The sequence below is a fragment of the Pagrus pagrus genome (genome assembly GCF_965226575.1).
Source record: "Pagrus pagrus genome assembly, chromosome: 8".
In the NCBI taxonomy this organism is placed as follows: domain Eukaryota; kingdom Metazoa; phylum Chordata; class Actinopteri; order Spariformes; family Sparidae; genus Pagrus; species Pagrus pagrus.
This window is the reverse complement of record NC_140192.1, coordinates 19,801,325-19,822,129: the sequence shown is the minus strand read 5'-3', so window position 1 is coordinate 19,822,129 and position 20,805 is coordinate 19,801,325. Positions and strand designations below refer to the sequence as shown.

Sequence of the window (20,805 nt, the reverse complement as noted above, 5' to 3'; positions counted from 1 at the left end):
CAGAGATAACACGTCATTCAAGACTCGCAGAGAATGCAAATCCAATCACACGGGCTGAATAACGCTTCTGATGACAAAGATAAAGTTCAAACACAGATTGTAAAATGGGATATAAGCTATCACCACTGTATCGTATTCACATAATCAAATCAAAATAGAGATAGATATGCTTCATGCTTTCAAAAACAACATGCAGACAATAAACTCTGGGATATGGGATTGCATTGTTGCTGCAGAGTAAATGAGCCAAATGATTCCCGACATGGAGTCAATAGCACATAGCTGCCCAAATCAAAGAGCATTTTGGGAATGGCATTAACAAATGTGTCTGGGGAAATTAAGGCAAACTTTGGACACGGCTGTCCAATTTCAAAATAATACATGTACGGCATCCTTATCGGAGCTGAAGCCTACAGCTAGAATGACTCGTTACTGTGAGGCTTTAGAGTCAGCAGCTGTATGGTTTCACCAAAACAAAACACAAATTAGGCTGATATCTTAGCTGGGAAGCAGCGAGAGCCTGTTTGTTTAGACAGGAGGCCTCATTCTAATCACTTTGATCAAAGTGCTGACAGTTAAATCTGCAACCGACTGCGCAAATCCCAAATGTAAGTTGATACAAACAAAGACCTCCTAATTAGCATTAAGATCACAGAGGGTATGTGAAGTGACGGAGGTTGCAGTTCTCCTTCAGCTTCTCAGCGTCAGCCATGCAAGGTTGAATCTGGCATTCATAAGTCGCAGTTATGCAGACGCCCTCGCCTGTTTTCCACACTCAGGCATCTTATTTTGAGGCATCCTCCAGGGCACAACACCACACAGAGCAGTGTGGTGCATGACTTCAGATTACTGATGTGCAGTCTGGTTCACACAGGCTTCATCTCACAGGGAGCTGCGAGGTGAGTTCATGCTGAATATGATCCCCGAAAATGTCCCATTGAGTCCGACTGTTCCGCCCCTCTACCTGACAAAATATGCTAAAACAAGGAGACTCCTCGGGTCTCCACGATGCATTAAATCACAAACTAAAAATAGAAACATTTGTCACTTCAACCACCAAGCGCAGTAAACACACGGGAAATAGTCTCGGAGACATTACAGCTACTACTGACATACAAAGACATACGGCCTCTCACATTTGCAGTATCTGCAGCTGTGGAAAGTGCATTTACTGTACTGTTTACTGTAGATTCACTTCTTTTTCTCCAAACAATATTGGGAATATTAATCTTTTTACCTTCTTCATGATTTGAAAAATTGCTTATTTGTTGTGTTGCCTGGAGTTGAATGACAAGATTGAGACCACTCTCATAGCAGTGCTACAGCCAGGAGACGGTTAGTTTAACTAAGCTGGTCCTTAGCACAAACTGCAGTTCCAATGGCAGGACTGTAGCCACTTAATCTGCAGATTATTTTCACAAATAATCGATCGATCTTTCAATAAAATGTCAACAAAAGAGTTAACAAAAAAGAGTTAATCACAATTTCATAGAGCCCAAAGTGATGTCTTCAAATTGCAACGGCCTGAAAAATTTGAATCTTTATCTATTTTCATTAATGAGAAAGAAAAGCAGCAAATCCTTAAATTTAAGAGGCTGGAACCAGCAAATGTTTCACATTTTTGCCTTAATAATAACTTCAAAATAATTGTCAGCTGTCTTTAATTGACTAACTGATTAATCAACTACAGTACTTGTTGTTTGACCACTGATGATAAGATAATGTCTGAAATAATCAACGAGTATCTTTATGATTTTTAAACATCAGACTGGAAAATAGGCATTCATATAACAGAAATGTATAAATAACATACTCAAGCTTTTTGAGTTGGCTCCCACTTCACTTTCACTTTTTGTTTCATCAGGAGCACAGAAGTAATTAAAGTAAGTAGGCTAAGTGAGTAAAAATGGATTCTTTTTGCATTGAATAGCTCTGTACTTTTTTCTATGAAGCCTTTTCTTTCGTGCTTCATATAATTGGGACAAACTTTGAGCTTATCTGACACTTGCCCCAAATCTGATTACTTCTAAATGCATGTTTAAAACTTTTCTAGTTTTTGGGGCAACCTTATGTTGCACTTTGGCCTGTATTTCTTCTGTGCTATTTAATTTCTCTACTTCAGGCTTTATTTAATTTTACATGCCCTTTTATGTGTTATATAAAGCACTTTGAATTGCTGTTTCTGTGAAATGCCCTACATGAATAACCTGCCTTGACTGTTTATAAAATGCTTGTGAAATTACATATACACTACAAAAACCAAACAGGCAATTTTTCAGCACATAGCTAATTGGAAGGTTATTTGCATTTTGCTCTCGATTTACTTTTTGAGGTGTCAAATATGCCAAAAGAAATTTGTTTACCGACCCCCATGTGTCACTGCAGGCTAATCACTGAGGCCCGTGACTGTAAAATTCTCTCCAGTTTTCTTTTAGTGAGCAAACAATACAGTTTTTGATCAGGAATCAGAGCCTGAGGCTAGAGGAAGTCTTGGCATCGTGCAATAGAAAATCATGCCAAACAAAGACAAACACCCTGTCAACATGAAACATGAAAAATGACCAGTATTGTGGATGAGAGATGGACCACAGAACAAGAGCCCCAAACTCCCAGTTTCCACAAGTGGCAAAAATGTGACGCTATGATTAAACTTAACAAAGTGGTAAAAATCAGTGTGCCAGTGTGTTATTTTACTGTTCAATAAATGTCTCTCAAAATGCCCTTAAAATGAGATTGAAGGTGCACACTGTACCTCTGAATAAAGTAACTTTCTTCGCCAGTAAAAGACGACAGAAAGTATGTAACACTATGCACAACTACTGTATTCAAAAGGGAGTGTACTATTGTCATACAGGCAGCAGGGCACAGAGTGAAATGAATGGAGAAACTTTGGCAAACATACATATAGTTGCCTTTGTTTGTACTTGAGCCTCTGAGTGGCTTATGGAACATAGGCTGCTGATAAAGTGCTTGCATCCATCCCCTTCTGTCTTGGGCCATCTGGATCCAGGCGATGCCATGGCAGTCATCCTGACTCCATCTTCCCTTCAGGGCAGCAAATTACCACCAGCCAAATGCTGATAAATTTTGGATGCGACCAGTAAATCTGTCTGCTCTACCAGCCACTTTGGCAGGTCACCAACATCATTCGGAGGTTCTTTTCTATTCTAGAAATCTAGTCAGTTGGCAAAATATTGAAGGTTTTTTGGGTAGATCTTGCAGGCTGGGTGAGTCAGTGTAGCTTCCTCACTTGATTGAGTTGCAGGCTCCATGTCAATGCAGCAGGTTCCCTCATCCCTTGTTATTGCGCTTGCCATTGTGGTCTGAGACTAACATTTTGTACAAGCAGCATAACTGCCTGTATAAGCATTAATAATACATTCATTCTTAATCATTTGCTCAATTTCAGCCTTCATTGGCTGTGATAATCACCTCCTCTGAATCAGTTCTTCATCTTGGATAATTTGAACTCATTATTTCGCCAGTTGTTTCTCTGTGAGAAACGATTCAACCGCAGCATCACTTCCATGTTTGGCTTCTCATCATAGTGAGATTCGGTGTTTTTTTCCCCCTCGGTTTTATGGAACAGAAAAGAGAGACTGGCCAGCCTTCCTGTTCAGCAATGTGTATGTCATCAGTAGAGACATGCCTACAAGGCAGATAACAGGGAGAGCAGTGGTGGTCATACATACCAAGATGAAACCCACTCTGCTGCACCTCAATCATTGCAGCACTTGTTGACGAAGCCAGCTGCAACAACTGCGGCAGGTGTGCATCAACAAAACATCTCCACACTCAGGTATGACAGATGTTGTTCTAACACATGCCGCTAGCTCCAATCCTCCGAGAGCCTTGAGCGCAACAAACAACATTAACATAGAATATGACGCTTCACAGTAACACCTTGTGTTTGCAACACATGGTCCACAGTGTGCAAGCCCACATGGGAAAAAACAGATTAATCCATTACAGAGGGGAGGTTGGCACAAGGAGCAAGGTCATTCCCAGACACTGGCTACATTGTGTTTACAGAGATGTGAGATACTGTATTTGTCAGGGAGAGAAGGAGAAATGTACTAAATGAGAAAGCAACACACAGAGCTCTATACAGAGGCTGCAGCTGAGGTTCAATGCTTTGTGTAACTGCCAGGAAGAAGAATAATGGCTTTAGAGTAATCTCTCAAAAGTTTGTTAACTAAGTGTTCTGATGGCATGGCGTTAAAAAGCATGCCACTTTAAAGAACATTTTGCATTTCGGGTCACACATTTTAAGCTTTTTATGCATCATTTCACACCATCCACATTTTACGAGTCTCGGTCATGACGGAAATGACAAAGTCAGCTAATTTCCATAAAAAACACACAGTTAATGTTAATAGTCTCAATTTGGTTAGGTCTGCCATCAAAACAACTTGGTTAGGTAAAGGAAAACATCATGGTTTTGGTTAAAACAAGTAGACTTACTGTATGTTACATACGACATAACTCGTTACATACGTGTGCCGTGGTTTGGGTTTTTTGTTAGTCATTTCCTGTTTTTGTTTTGTAGTTTATATTGTATTTATTGCATCTTGTTTTCACTTTCTACTTCCTGCTCGTCTGTGTTGCCAATATCCTGTTTCCCTCCTGTGTTCCTGTGTTCCTGCCCAGCTTGATTTTCCCCTCACACCTGTCTCAAATCAGCCTCTTTAGCTTGGCCCTGTTCCCTGTCTCTCTCCACCTGCACCTCATCCCCTCGTTAGTTTAGTTTGATTTTAAGCCTGGGTTGTTCCCTCACTCTTTGTTGGTTCACTTGATTTCGTTCACACATTTCCTGTGCTCCTGTGCCTGTTCCAAGGTCCCCCGGTCGTGTCTTGTGTTCCTGATTTATTCCTTGTTTTTTTCTGTTTTGGCCTTAAATTTTATATTACTCTGATATTTTCCTTTCCTTCCTTTTTCTTGCAAGTTTTTGTCACCTGCCATTATTTTGTTCTCATTTTCAGACATCAGCTTATTAAAGCCTGCTTTTTGTTTACAACCCGCCTGCCTCTGTGTGTCTGCATTTGGGTCCTCACCATTTTGTGATTGTAACACTGTGAAACAAATTATGCAAGTGAATTTACAGATGTAGGTTAAAATAGATCAACATTCACTTTTGGTTTAAGATGGGACAAGATCACCCATCTCCAAGATTAAAATGATGTCCAATCTGGCCTCCTCCATATGCAAAGTTTTTTGCTCTCCATACTATGTCACGTAACGATAACACTCAAAATGATATGAGAACAAAATGATACTTTTAACAAACGTTAAAAAAGTGTGTTGAATTGTGAGAGGGAAAGCGTGCTTGTGTGTCAGGTGAAATGTGTGTGTGTGTGCGTGTGAAGGAGAGAGATATCACCCCCCCGCCCAAACACTATCAGCATTTACTGGCTCCCGAGGCCATACCTACTCGTTTACAGGGAGGAAGACAGGTTAATGAAAAACTATTGATTCTCCCTCTGTATCCCAGGAGATGAGGGGAAGTAACACTAATACTTCCGAACTTTGTTTTTCCTTGTCTTTTGATGCCCCGGTCATTCGATGGCCACTCTGGGTCTTTGGGGATGAGGACAACAGAGAAGGGGGGATCTATGTGAGTGGTGATGCCGTCAGCGACGTTTAGCGAGAGCATAAAGGGAGGACAATAAAGGTGAGGGCGAACAGAGGGAGCGGTCAACCCTGGCCCAACTCCGCTTCCCTCATTCAGAGGAAGAGAGAAGGATAAAGAATGAGACAGGGGTGCTACGGTCACAGAACCTCGGTTTCATTTTACTCTATTTCACTCAGAGCAGCCATTCATGCTCTTTAATGTTCTAGATCATCTGACTGTGGAGAGCAGGTGTAAAATAGACCCAAATATATCAGCTGGTCACCTCCTTTTAAATGGATATGATGATATGATGGTTGTTTTTTCTAAAAGTAATGTTAAAGATCAATTTACTCATCAATGTTTGCACTGGAGGAACTTTGTCAAGTCTGAGAAAATAATGGTGATGATGTCATCAGGGTAATCTTGGTTTGGGTGCCATTTTTGATGGAAAGCCTTTTTTACAAACTGCTTGATCAACACACAGGAACATGCTGCAGGAATCACACTTTTCTGATGTCATGCGAGTCCTCCAACTTTATGTAATATGCAACACTAAATCATTGGAGCACTGCTTCAAAGCTACAAACTGAAATGCAAAAATGTTCAATGACGTAAACATTGCTGATTATAAAACAATCAGTCCATGTTGCATGAACTAAAGTGTGTTTATTGGCCACTGAACATTCTGACCATTTGCTTTCTTTTTATTTATAGCTAAACCTAAGCTATTAGTACACTGGTTAGCAGTCTTGCAGGTTCATTGCATGTCACACTGTGTATGATACTACATTTTTGGGGCTGATGCTGATATCAATATTCGAAAATAAAATAAATCGATATATCGGCCGTTAAATATTCACACATATTTTGCAATGATCCCCCAAATGTGGTTGTCAACTTTCCCCAGGAACAGCCCAACATTGTACAGTGTATATGGTGCCTATTAAGTCTGTGCCTGCCGGTCTAATATGACTGTGGTGCATGGGGTGAAACCAACAGACAGCCTACAAGCCAACAAAAAGAAAGAGATGACAGAGATCAATGACCGACTGAGACTCCATCGACCTCCAACTCCGCTTTCCACCTCCATGTGTGGTCTCTTTGGAGCATGGAGGTCTCGCTGTGGACACATATTGGGGGTCAGTGAAGGGAGAAATTGTCATCCATCAGCAATCAAACAAAATCAGCTCCTGCCTGAAAAACAGCATAGTGTCATGTTTTGAATCTAAAGTGTCAAGCTGTAGATCAGACAGTGGATTATTGAAGAATGCATCAGTGGGAAGGAATAAACTAGTAATAGCCTCACTTCCTTCTGCATCTGTTAACAAGATATCCTTCACTGAAGCATGTTACCCATCGACTACAACAGTGGAGCTGATCTGAATATGGTGATACAAAATATATCCACAACTGACATTTTCAGATGAGAAGTCAAATTGCAGTGAGTCAAATAATGCATCATTATGGCAATGTGAAAATCCTTCTTGACCCATATGTGTGCTATTCATATACAAAGAGCTCTTCATGTACATTGTTCTGTTGTTTCCACTGGAGATAATAGAGGACATTTCTGCAGGTCACTTCAGAATTGAGTTTGCTGAAATTAGAGCTCATGTACATGAAGAGGGGCTTCCTCTCTGTTCTCTAAAATTACAGCTTTGAGAGGGTTTCACAATTTCACATCACACAAATGCGGACACAAAAATACACTCACACACCTGATCTGTAGTTTACATGCAGATTGCCTTTGTCACTTCAATCCTTCTTTTTTTTGCAGTTGTTGCAGATTGCTGTCCTATCAATGTCAGTTAAAGAAAAATTGTCTGACATTTTGGGAAATAAGCTTATTTGCTTTTTTGACTAGAGCTACAGTAGATAAGAAGATTTGTATGAAGTTATAGCCAGCAGCAGTTGGCTTAGCTTTGAACAGACTGGAAACAAGCAGAGTCTCCTACTCCTCTACTCAGTTATTGGAGTAAGAAGTTACAAGCTCTTTATGTGGAATGACCATCTTCATGCTATGATATCCTAATAATCTGCTGGCTTTATCCTTTTATTTAACATAAAGACATGGAAGTGGCATCGATCTTATCATCTAATACTCTAATAAGAAAGCAGGTATTTCCCATAATGTTCCAAATATTCCTTTAACCTTAAACTAAACTCCAATTTTAATGAGGTAAAGACACAAATTCAGATATATGTATTTTTTCCATAACTGATTCAACAAGCTGTTTTCAGAGGAAAATAAGTTCCCAGGACACTGTTTGCAGCGAGAAAGGTGGCAGGGTCCGCCAAATATATATAAGTGAAACAGTATGAAACTGTGTTGTCCTTTAAGCTCAGTTTGTTTATTCAGTTTATTCAGTCATGAAAATGAAAAGAGTTTGTTTGTTTAGTCATAAAACATTTATTTCACAAAACTACATAGTGCACCGTTGAAACAGCATTCCAGGCACATCATGCGATGGTGAAATTCTCAAAATGGAGCAGTATTTCAGCGAAACTGGGGTAGGTCAATCAGGATAAATATTGCATATATCCACTTTTATGAATTTGTTTTGGTAAAACACGCTTATAAAAATAATGGCTTGAAAACAACAACAAAGACATCAAAATACATGAATGAAAAAATAAGTAAACACAAACACAGTTCATCTCAGCATCTGTAAACAAGCTCCTGCACATATTAGTTATTACTTACAATCAAGGCACGCCTCGTCTTGAGCCCCGAGTTTACACTGTGTCCATAACAGTATAATCCCTGGCCCTCTTTCATAAATCAATAACAGCAGCACTGGTGCCCCAAAACAACTTGGGGAGCTCACCAAATCTAATGTGGGGGAGCTTATTGACACTGGAATCACTAGAAGGTTTTAGAGTCCAAACACGGTTTCTTTTTGTTGTTATTTCAACTCATTGCATTCTGCCTCTGGGTGTGGAGAGAGTTACACAGTATGAAGTGTAATGATATAGAAACCGCCATGACTAGACCACAGCCCCACTACTGAAGCCCACGAGAATGGCTCTGCGTGTGTGTGGGGCATGAAATTCCAGTTTTGATATGATTACACTTTTATTGCCTTGGTTATCTTCCTTAATTTCAGCACTTATTTTCTGGTGGTCCCTCAAAACGATTTCAGCCTTATTGTGGCATCGGTCAGAAGTTGTAGAAGTAGCACTGTTTTTATCTAAACTGTTAGACTTCACTTTTATACTTTACTGTAACAAGTGACATAGCTTAAAGCAAACCATTATGATGAAACTGGGAACAATCACTCACCGATGCATAACTGAGAAAAGAATAAACCTCCATATGGCACTGTGGGCTGTCGAAAGGCTCTGTACTCAAGTCATCTTATACATAATTACTTTTGTTTCCACATTTACACAGATGACACTTTTGTGCATTCCAACCATTGACACAGATGCTCACACAATGCAAATGGTGGAAATGCACAAAATTTGAAAAAATAACACAAAATAGTTGAATCACAAAAAGTTTTGGCTCAGGTGATAAACATTGGTGTGTCGATAGAAGCAAAATACAACAGTGCAATGGAAAGAGACTCAGAGAATGATTCTTAATGTTTATGAAGCATGTGACTTTAACGTTAACTAAAGCTTCAGCTCCATAAAGAGATGAAAAATGGCTTCTTCAAATTAACAACTGCCCTCAAGTTCCAACATTTGAGGTTTGACTTGTGCTCTTTTAATGATGTCATCTTATTGTGCCTTCTTCTTCTTGTTCTTGTTCTTCTTCTTCTGCAATGGTATACTGTAATGGCACCTGACTGGAGAATTAGCACCCCTTCTGCTGATCTCAGTGAACAAACCCCTGATATTTGCACAATAGTGAAAACATGCATATATTTGCATATTCTTTGGTTGTTTATCCTGAAAATGTGGTTAAAATTTACACTCCACCTGAATGGAAACTGTCTCCAACTTTAAGCCCATGTTGCAAAAATCTCAACTCTGACTTGCAGCTTCAGGCTAGATATACACATGAAATCTATACTTCAGTCTTGCATTCTGCATCTTCGAAACATTTCAAAGATGTGGCTGTTTCTCTCTAAAACCTGGAAACTGTTTCCTCTGCAAAAAAAAATCTCTATCCTGTTTACAGTTAATTTAGGAAAACTCAGCCACCAGGGTTTTATCTGCAGCAAAGAGACAAGATCATGCATTATTTCACAGATCCTGGCAACCCTGCACTGGCTCCCTGTTGACTTTGAAATTAATTACAAAATCTTACTGATTATTTTTTCAAGACAACACATAAGTCAACATCAACCTTAATGTATATGGTGCAGTTTGTTTGATGCGCTTAACCTGAATCCATTCTAACAAAATGTTTTGATCAGACTCCAGTATGCATGAATTATTCAGAAGTAGTAATTGCATCATCCTGGAGCGTTTTAGTGCCTCATGTTCTAATTGGTGTTTCAGCAGCACTCCGGATCTATCAAGAAAAAAAAAGTCTGGGGTACATTCATGCTTTACAATTCTCAGTGTGTGAAATTGCCCTTAAATTGTTTATATAATTTCACTGCCCAGTATCAGAGTCTCTACTTGATGTTTACTGGATTATATATTAAATAACAATGCACACAAATACACACAGATGGAAAAATGTTTACAAGATTAAAAATAAACTTATCATAAAGATACCAAAACTCTTTTGGTTCTTTTGGATGCAAAGGGGAGATTATGTGGGGTAATGAATACATCCATCCATCCATGCATCCATTAAGATATCTACATTTTTATCCTGTATTTGTTTGATAGAGAAATATATATATATGTAAGGGAGGAGGAGGTGAACATAAAATTAGCTCTTTATTATAGGTTACATGTGGGAGGAGAAGCCTCCGGTCAGAGGTCTGTGTTGAGCTTTCTGTAGCGGCTGTCTAATCTACCATCACCTCCCATAAACAGCATGTGCACGGCTTCATGCCAACGCTGCGCCCTTGAATGTGTGACTCTCATCGAATGGGTAAGATGGGGGGAAAAAAATGAAAAAAACGGGTGAGGAGGGGGAGAAGAGGAGGGTGCGGGCGGCGAAATGATTCAAATGACGGTTAGATTTGTAGCACCGAGAGGCTCTCCATTAGCATAACTTCAAAACATTGCCGCTCCAGTCTTAATAATACATCCGCTTTGAGTCTCCCCGTGAATCACCTCACACTCTCTAATATTTCTGTTTTTCTATTTGTTATGAGACAATGAGATGTGTGGGAGAGAGGCAGGAAAGGAAACGGAGAGATTCCAGCAAACACCACTCCCCACGCCTCCTAACACACATACACACAGACACACACAAACACACACACACTGTCTTTCTCTTTCTTGACTCAGTAGGGTGAGACGGTGGGACATCCTGATCTCTGGTTTATTAAAAGTGGCCTTGTGTGTTATCTGTGAGGCCGACCAGTCATACCGATTAACATTCCAGTACAGTGTTTCCGAAGCTTGCAGGAGGCTGAACTCCTTTCCTTCCTCTCTCTATCAACCCACACTGCAAACACATTCACATATGCACATTGTATATATGCTTGAGCACACACACGCATACTGAGGTAGCTTATTATACCAAAATACCATGATAAAAGTAAATGTATAACCCACAGACACGCATAAATAATCCAGGGCTGTTGTGATAGATGAAAGCACACAGTGTTCAGCTGGTGGAAGAAAGTGATATTTGGGTTTCAGATTTACAATATAAAGAAGCATGAAGGTAGCAGGCTGTATCTGGAGTCAGCATGGGCACAGTCAGCACAGAGAGATTTATTCTGGCCTGGCTTCACTGGGTCGCTCCGTCTACAAAGAAACTGTGAAAAAGAAAAGGGATGGAGCTGGGCCCACTGGTACTTTCAAAAGAAGCTCGCTGCTCAAGGAAAAGCAATAAACCCACTCACACTGCTTTTTTTCGTTTGTACGTTTACTTTGAGAATGTCTACATCAGTCGACAACATGTTCTCACTCCCAACTCGTCAGATATGGCCACTTCAGTGGCCCTAAGCACCAAACTAGGAGGTCAAGTTAGCAACAATAAATATGCAGCGTCCTGTTAGAATTTAAAAATAAATCTTGCTGACAAACATTTTGCACATTTTTGGACTGTTAACATTGTAAAATGTCGTAGTTTGTTGAGGTTTAGGCACCAAAACTACTTGGTTAGGAAAAGATCATGGTTGGGGTTAAAATAACTATGTAGCTTAGAGGTCCTATTTGTAAATATATATATATATATATATATATGGTTTTTTGGGGGGGGGGTTTTTGAGTCTCACTCCCAATTTGTCAAAACCTTTTTTTTTTTTTTATTCATTTGACAAACTGGGAATGAGACTCAAAAATAAACTTTTTACAAATAGGTCCTTTAAGTTCAAAACAACTACATTTTTTTTTGTACAAGACTCAAACACTGGTCTCCTGGGTCGAAGTCATATATGCGAGTCAACCAACCATCTGTGCCAACTCCCAGTGTAGATTTTTCTCATTCCTCACATTACTATGATATTGCCGCCTCCAGAGATGACACTTGACAGTACATACAGCATCGTAGTTTGAAGTGTTGGGCCACTGACCAAGCCTCTGTATATGATGAGTTGGGAATGAAAACAGCAGGAAAGGATGAACAACATGTTGTAGAAAGCCCACCGAGAATTTTCAGAGAAAGCTCTTTTAATGTGCTACCTGTCCAGCGCCAAACCACAGACAAAGTGAACAACTAGTTGACGAATATAGTGGAGCATTTTGCTACTAAAGAGATATTTTTCAGAGCAGTTGGTGGAGAAAGAAACAGAGAAAAACTGGAGTAAATATTGGACTTCAAACATGACTCCAAAGGAGTTCTGGTGTTGCTCCATGTTCAGAATGTTTACTGTCAGTGTCGAAAGCTCATATACCATGTAACTAACATCCTGCATCTGAACTGAGCCTTGAACGTCTGTTACCTGTCTGTTGTCTGACAACTTTTTTGTTTAAAAAAAAAAATTGATTCAGTTGGATCACATGTTTTAATCTTGTCAGATACAACCAATGAATATATAAGCAGTCCTACACTCATGTATAACATGGAGGAGCTCAAGCCAGTTGGGAGAAGAAGAAGTTTAGCTGAATAAGAACAAATCCATCCCATTAATACGGAGGAGCTGCACATTTCCAATTACTCTCTTCTGGCACATAAGAAGGCGAGGCTTTGTTCAGTGTTCTCATATATCATTTCCGTCACTTTTTTAATGACAGACGGGATGAAAGCTGAATCATTAAAACAGAATTAGCAGGTCTCTGAGGGCTGTAGCAAACTGTGGACTGTAGCCTGTGCAGTCAGAAGAGGTTAGAGACTTTTTATCATGAATCTACACATTAAAACCTCAGTTTTAAAACTGAATTCTTTGGAATTATCTTAAGAATTCTTTCAAAGTAGGGAAATTGGTCATTTAAAATGCACCATGTAGTTTTATAGATCAGTTTACAGTCAAGCTAAAAGAGTTGCACCTGAGAAGGGAAGTTGCGAGCAAATAGTCATTCTTGTGCTGCTTCAATTCTTGACAGTAAACTGTGGCCACTTCATTTACCCTGAGAGCAACAACCCAGCTCACACTAGCCACCCCCACAGCATATGACACCTGTCTAAAAAACACTGAAAAGTCAATTTGAGGTCAGAGGACAGACATTCCTTGTCATGTGCCAAAACATTGTCTATAGCGGCCTGGACAGAATCTCAGAGGTATTTTCATTACTTTGTGCCCCTTTTTACAAAGAAAGAGAAGGAACACTATATACAAAGTGGAGTGACAGGCAGCTAAAAGAACCTTAAACTTTGTAGGTTACCAGCTGGGCCCGTTAATGAAAGTGTAAACTACTCTATATGTGGTGATATTGCACTGCGATCTATGCAACGCTACCTCCAAATCACACCACTCCCCCCTTCATTGGTGTGTGAGGCGGTGGGTGTGTGGCCCCCATCAGGGAAGCGGGAGGCGTGAAGGACGGCTAGCCATACACATCACACAGGAGATCCCCGGATTAGTCACGCTCGCTGGTTTTCTGCTGCTGCCACCCTCTGCTGCATCACCACCACACATCCAAATCCAGTCTCAAAACACCACAACAAGGGCAACAGTGCACTGCCCGCCCTCATATGCACACACGGGATAAACAGCAAGCTGGGCCACAGCGTGTGGTTACTATTGCAAATAACAGAACAAGCGACGTGCATGAAGCTTAATGAGATGTAGTTAACAGTGTGTAAAGAATATCATTGATGGGGCATGCAAATGTATTTTTCTTTAAGTGGGCTTTGTTGTAGATGAAATGAGTTCTTTTGTTGTTGTTTTGTTATTGCAAGGCAAAATATGAAAAGTGATATAAGTGAGATTATAATTGTAAAAGTTCATACTGCATGTACTCTACTACAGTATACTGATGACAGTCTATATATCAGAGAGATGCTGAATTGACACGTTGAAGGGAGAAAGCACATTGCCACAACTTAATAACAGCTTCAGATATGGTTTTAATTACATAGTCCACATTTAGGCTGCAACTAACATTTATTTTCATTATCAATTGCACATCACAATTTTCCAGAGCTCAAAGTGACATCTTCAACATTGCTTTTAGCAAAAGCAATCAAAAAAACAAAGACTCCTCATTTACCGTCATTAGAGACAAAGAACAACAGTAAATCCATAAATTCAGAAGCTGGAAGCAGCAAATGTTTGACTTTTTGAAAAATGAAGTTTAATTGATTGCACCTCTACTCTACACTGATAGACCTCTGTCAGCTCTAGCAAACGTGACACATGGAAAACCAGTGAGAAACTGCATCTAGTACCAGTGATAATGCTAACCACCAGCTCTCACAGGTGCAAAGAAATCAAATATTATCTATATCTTTTTTATTTAGGATCTATTGTCTTTGTTTGGTTGTACTATTATAACTGTTCATAATGGCAGAAGTGACTGTGGAAAAGCGAAAAGCCCTAATAAGAAAAACAGTCCTGTCCAGTCCAACAGACTTTTTTTGCCAGCAGACTAAGAATCCAGATCTGCATACCACCACTGCCACTGCAACACTGTAAAGAGTGGCAGTGTCATGAACTAAGTATGGAAGTCCTACTGTAGAGGCACCATAATTTGTAACCATTTAATAAAACACCCACAATTGTCCCCCATGAAGCAGGGCCCACTGGAGCTAAGTGCACATTCTCTCCCCACTACACTGGAGGATATAATTATTACTGAGAGCAGCGGTAAACATATGCCCCAATGCTGTACGAACATCTCCACTGAAATGGGACAGTTGGTCCCAAAGCATTTCTATAGTCTAACTAATGTGGTACCAGTGACAGAGTGGGAATATATTTATAGTGGCAGGCTGGCTGTGCAGCAAATACACAGGTTCAGAGTTACAACTGAACCCGACCACATTCATGTCTGGAGCCTCTGCAAATATCAGCTTTACACCACCTCCAGTTTCACTCTCTCCCAGTCAAACATGTAATTTAGCGCAAAGTAGGCTGAAAAACTCTTTTCACTCCAAGTGTTTTGCCACGGATGAAATGTTGGGAATGGCATGTTACGAGTATGGTGATACTCATTACTGTAGTAATGCAGACAGGAAGAACTTGAAGGCTTTATCATTACAACCTCTAATTTCCTTAAAAGATTGCAAATTCGACTGAGGAGTGGAGTTGACTGCACGGCTGCAAACCCATTTCACCCTCTGTCTCAACCAATTCGTGCTGCCAGATCCAGTCATAAAAAAGTTCTTCTCTCTTGGTGTACATTAACTTATTAAAGTCGTTTTCCCTGGCCCATTAATAGCCCTCAGTGCATAAAATGATAAACAGCGGCCTCAGGCTCACTCTGACATTGAATGAATCAAAATGAGTAATAAACAAAATTTGAACACTTCCTGAAGCTCAGGGACTGGACTGGAAGAAATCATTTCAAAAGCGACATGGTCTAAATGTCACTTGGGGTAGCAATTCTCTTGTGGAAGTGTTCTTATTAATCATGTCCAAGATGTAATGTGAAAGAGGCAAGAGTGGTTCCAAAACAATATTGAGTGAGTGTGTATCTGCACCATAAAAAAGTATAATTAGCTTTAATAAATTCTCCTCTATCTTAATTATTTGGAAAACAGGCCAGTGCAGATCAGTGGGCTGTGGGCCAGTGGTCCCACTTCCTTCAAATGCAACCAAAACAGCAGCTTCTCAAAGGTGTCAGTGAGAGAGAGCGACACAGAGAGAGAGAATAAAATAGTGCATTAGTGGGAAAGCAGGGAGTTCATGGCCATGGGCCTGTTGGCCCTTAGAGACAGTCTGTGTGACTCCTGGCTGAGGCTGCCTTATTAAAAGTCCTCCTCTGCACATTCAACACAGCAGTCAGGAAAAGTAACTTCAAAACTTTCTGGGACAATTTTCATTTCTATTCAGCTGAAGTGCAGGGCAGAGCTGAGCCAATTTATAATGTATGCCATTTGGTGAACACGTTGGCCTGGATGACCCCAGTGGGAACTGGAGGTCTAACTGGTTAGCCAATGACTACCTACTGCTAGTGACAGTCTTCCTGCTCAACCTGTCTAGAGATTAGACTTGATACCCAACTTATGCAGCCAGTGACAATTGAAACTGACTCATGAAGCTACCTTTTGACTCTGCATTGTGTGGAGCTGGTTGAAGGAATGATGGATGGGAGACCTGCTTCTATTACTGTGCCACTGACTCAGGTATATAACGCAGTTTGGGCACAGGCTATGATTAAGTCACTTCCACATCATCAATACAAAACAATGTATTATGTTAGAAGTATTAATTCTGGATTTTAATATTCTAGTTTTAAAAAGCGCTTCCACATTAGTACTAAAATGGCTGAAATATCATCAGCCACGATACTTTACAAGTTTCTTTCCTTTATCTCAAAGTTCAGCTGCCTAAAACCTGAGAACATGAGAGGTTAATCATTGAGCTTAGGTTTGGAGAGGTCATATTAGTCCACACAGTACATGCGCGCACAGTGACAGTCAACCATAATTGGTCCCTTGCCAGTAGATTAATATGCATTCCCACTCTATTAAAATGGCCTTTCTTAGAGACGCTCCAGAGAGCTAATTAAACCGATGCCATTTTGGAGAGCCCAGGATTCAAGGATAAAACTACCTTGATATAAGAGGCTGGGTTCAGAATGGATAACTGCACTTCAGTGCACTTAACCTTCTCTGACTAGCATTTACTCGGTAACGGTTACAGGCTGAACCTGCTGTACCTGTTGTTGGTGTAGTGGAGGCTGATGTGAAGATTATATATAACCGATGGGCCGCTGCTGAAGTTTCACTGTGAAAGGTCACATTGAACATGGTCTTTAAAGCGAAAACCTCCCTGGTAGGATTCCACTCAGCTATGATCATACGTACAGCACTCGAACACAAAACAGCAGCTGTGTGTTCGCAACTACTAACAGAGAGAACGAGAGGTTAAAGGTCCCTATACTGTAAATAAGTGATGTAACAGACCTGAAGCCTGAAGGGGATGTGGACGACTCATTGCTTTGTTGTGCTGGTTCTTTCAGAGAGTGAACACTATATAGGGTCTAGTCATATTCGAATAATTTTGTTCTGCAACCCCAACCTTACTTTGCCTTTACAAGTTCTCTGTAATACTATATACGGGGAATTAGGGTGGGATAAAATATCAGTTCAGCATTATATTGCCTCCTCTTGCAATATTATTATTAATGCACTGGAGCCAGATAGAGATATTTTTATTAAAACATGAAGGTCTCTGAACAGATTCCACTGATAACTCGATTTACCAGAGTCAATATTTCATGACTCCTTGTGGTGTAAACTTCTGTAAACTTAAATAACAAGAATTTAGTGAGGCAAAGTTGTATCCTTCCTTTAAACATTTTAACTCTAGAGCTGCTCTGCTTTCTGACAGTTTGGCGATTTAACATCGTAATGATGGCACACATGAACATGGACATGTGGAAGTCAGTCTGTGTGTGTGATAAGGAGGCACCAAGCTAGGACTCTAGCGTGATACTATCATTATTGTGGGCAACGTGTCGTGAATCGTATCATGGTACTCTACTGTATGTTGGCATTGTAGGTTTCAGCAAACTATGGGTATCTTGAATTCGTACATTTGATCCATATTATATCAACATGTCTACAATACCTATCGTAGTATGTTCACATGGTTCATAAAGCTGGGGACGGTGGTGTCGTGACACCTTAGTGAAGATTAAGTTAAGTTAAGTTACGTTAAGATTCAACATATAAAATGTATGTTATGAAAAGTACAAATTTAACATGTCCTCGGTTTGCAGAAATGTACAATGCCAACATTTATTCGGGCATTGGGTTGCTTTGATAAATAATTTGCACATTATCTTATTCATAAACTTCTTGAACACCATTGACTGAATGACTCCTGGTTGAACTGCAGGGTGCTCAAGGAGCAATAGAGTGTGTGTCCGTGATTCAACCTCTCTTAAAGCTAATCTGCTGTAAACACTCGGCCCACAGATGGCCACTTATTCCAACCTTGATGAATCATAAAGGAAGGATTTTTAGGGCTTTGGATGGTAGAAAATAAAATATGAAATCATAAAAACAAACTAACAACATTAAGCTGTACACTGTAAAATGCTGAGAGGGAGTGAAGCAGCAGATGATAGTGCTGATTCACTCAGTCGGTTTGTCCCAGCAGCCCTGCCACTCCGGGGGAAGGCAGAGAAGGCACCGACTTGTGGGAGAATCATAGCCTGAGGGAGGCGGTGGAGGTAGGTTAATCTCCCCTCCAAGTGCTTTCAATAACTGCATGTCAGAGCCTGGCTGTCTTCACCATTTTGTGTGATTTTTTATTTTTTCTTGCGAGTCTTTAAATCTTCCCCTCATGTCAAGTCTTAAAGCTGATATCTCATCCGGGGCCGGGCCGTAACTCCTGGTTGAGGTGCACAGATGCAGCTCTGGTGATGTACTACTCCCTGAAGAACAGCCAGCACAGTAGCTCAGTCCCATTAAACAATAAAGTACAAGACTGAGACAGAAACAAAACATGACCTGGAGTTGAGATCCACGTTTTCTTCAGCCAAACTACGCAAATGACCAGTTTGAGCTGCCAGAAACAAGATTAACCGCAGTAGCAAAAAAAAAGGGGACATACTGTGGCGACTCAGCGTTCTCGTAAATCAGCGGCTAAAGAGAGTCTTCTTGTCAATGCGACCAAAGAAAAGGCCGACTGTTTTGCTGTTTGTTTTTTTTTTGTTTTGCGTTTTTGGGAAACAGAGCTTCCACAAATAGGTTCAACTTCAGTTTACAGCTCCTGGGCAACCAACATCGAGGCCTGAATTGTTTGTCAGGTGGCAACGAAACTTCACCTCTTTGAAACAAGAACATCAGTTCTTTGGAAGAAGGTGAAAGCAATGGCAACCCGAGAAAGTTGTTGAAAAGATCTTGGATACATACAGCAGTTACTCAGGATCTGTGAAAGAAGTCCTAAAATGTCAGAGATTGTGTCAATTACTTTAAAACTGTTTCATGGATATAAAGAACTACATTAATTAACTTTTCCTACTACTCAGATAATCCATGCTAGAAATTAACTACATCTTAAACTTTAGCCCCTACAATAAAAGCTTTTCAGAAGTCCCTTCCCTGTTTGATGCATTTTTCTTATATCAAGAGTGGCTTGATTGTCATTGGTTACATCCGGCACAATTTTACAATCTCCTCTTTTTACATGTTTTGAAATGTACCTGTACTTATACACTGTTGGACTAAAAAAACATAACACCAAAGTCATCTATTCCTCACCTTAAAGGTTTATGAGCCCATCATTAAACCACATGTCATGTCTGTAATCCAACGCTTTCACTCTTACTTGATGTGCTGTCTTTGACAGGTTTCTGGGGATTTTCAGCCTGAAATTTATTTGAGAATAAGATCTGACCACTTCGTAGTTGTAAGTGCAGCACCTGTTATAGAAACCCACTGGTAAACGTATACCACAACACACCTTTTTGAAAAGAGGAGGATGAACTCACCTTTGCTTGAGGAGAAAGACCCATACAAATATCAGGACAGGTTGACATTTATCACAGCAGAGCCACAACACCTGAAAAACAGAGTGAAAGACATTTAAGACTTCTGTGCAATTTGAGTAAACAGAAGCATGAAAAGGAAAACTTTGACATTTCAGGAAATAGGTTCATTCGCATTCTTCCTGGGAGAGGTCGAAGAGAAGACTGCTACCTGAGTAGAAAAGTGCATTTAAGTGGCCAGTGGAGAGGTAGATTATTCTGAGGGCGCTGTTTGAGAAATTGCCATGAATATTTAGATACTCAGAATCCATTCTAACTGCAGTGAAGCAAAAGTATTTGGGGTTGGGCTGTCGTCACTGTACATCATGATGTTTCACTGTGGACATTGTCAAATGCCAATTTGGTAGACATTTAATGCAGTTACGCCAAAATCAGGCTCCTATTGGCTAAAGGCAGGAAGAGGCAGGTTATACAGGCCGACATCCTGAAGCTGCTGAGTAAAACTCTTCCAGGCAGTTTCTTTGGCCAGGTATCTTACATTAATAATAACATCAACATATTGACAAGCTGTGGTTATGAAAGAAGCTCCAGCATATCACAGGTTGTCAGTATTGACTGGCGGCTATCAGATTTATAATTTAATACCAGCACCGGCTGTATCAGTCTGCCACTAGTCTGAATGGGAGAGATGCCGAAGAGCCTTTGTGATAAACAACAGAGAACCTTCAGAATAAAAGCTATGAATGGTACATGAGGACAGCCGCAGAGTCAGACAGTAGCATGGGGTGGTCTGGTTCATGTCCTGTTCGGTCAGTGGGCGAGACCACAACAAGATACTGGCAGGACCTCTGGCTGAGTAGCTGCCATGCCTCTCCATCCTTCTTTCGACTCTCCTCTCTCTGAGCTCTTTAATTCACTCCGTAGCCCTCTCCTAACTGTGTTAGTTGAGCAGTACAGCTAACACGTAAAAGGTCACAATCAAGGAGAAGCCAGGGACGCCAGATGTTGCAGGCATCCAATAAAAGACTATACTACAGCAGCCCTTAGGGGTGGGGTGGGGGAAATCGATACTTAGATGCATTGAGATTCTCTCTTGAAAGTTTTTGTCTCAATGCAGAAAAGTCAAC

General features: G+C 40.4%; 1 protein-coding gene across 6 annotated transcripts in view; it reads right to left on the bottom strand.

The window, feature by feature from the left end:
* arvcfb (ARVCF delta catenin family member b) overlaps positions 1–20,805 on the bottom strand; it is a 221,669-nt gene that overhangs the window by 153,065 nt on the left and 47,799 nt on the right. For all 6 annotated transcript variants that reach the window (XM_084358983.1, XM_084358981.1, XM_084358979.1 and 3 more), the window contains exon 2: positions 19,682–19,752. The gene's annotated coding sequence lies outside the window, so the exon portion shown is untranslated. The remainder of the gene's footprint in view (positions 1–19,681; positions 19,753–20,805) is intronic.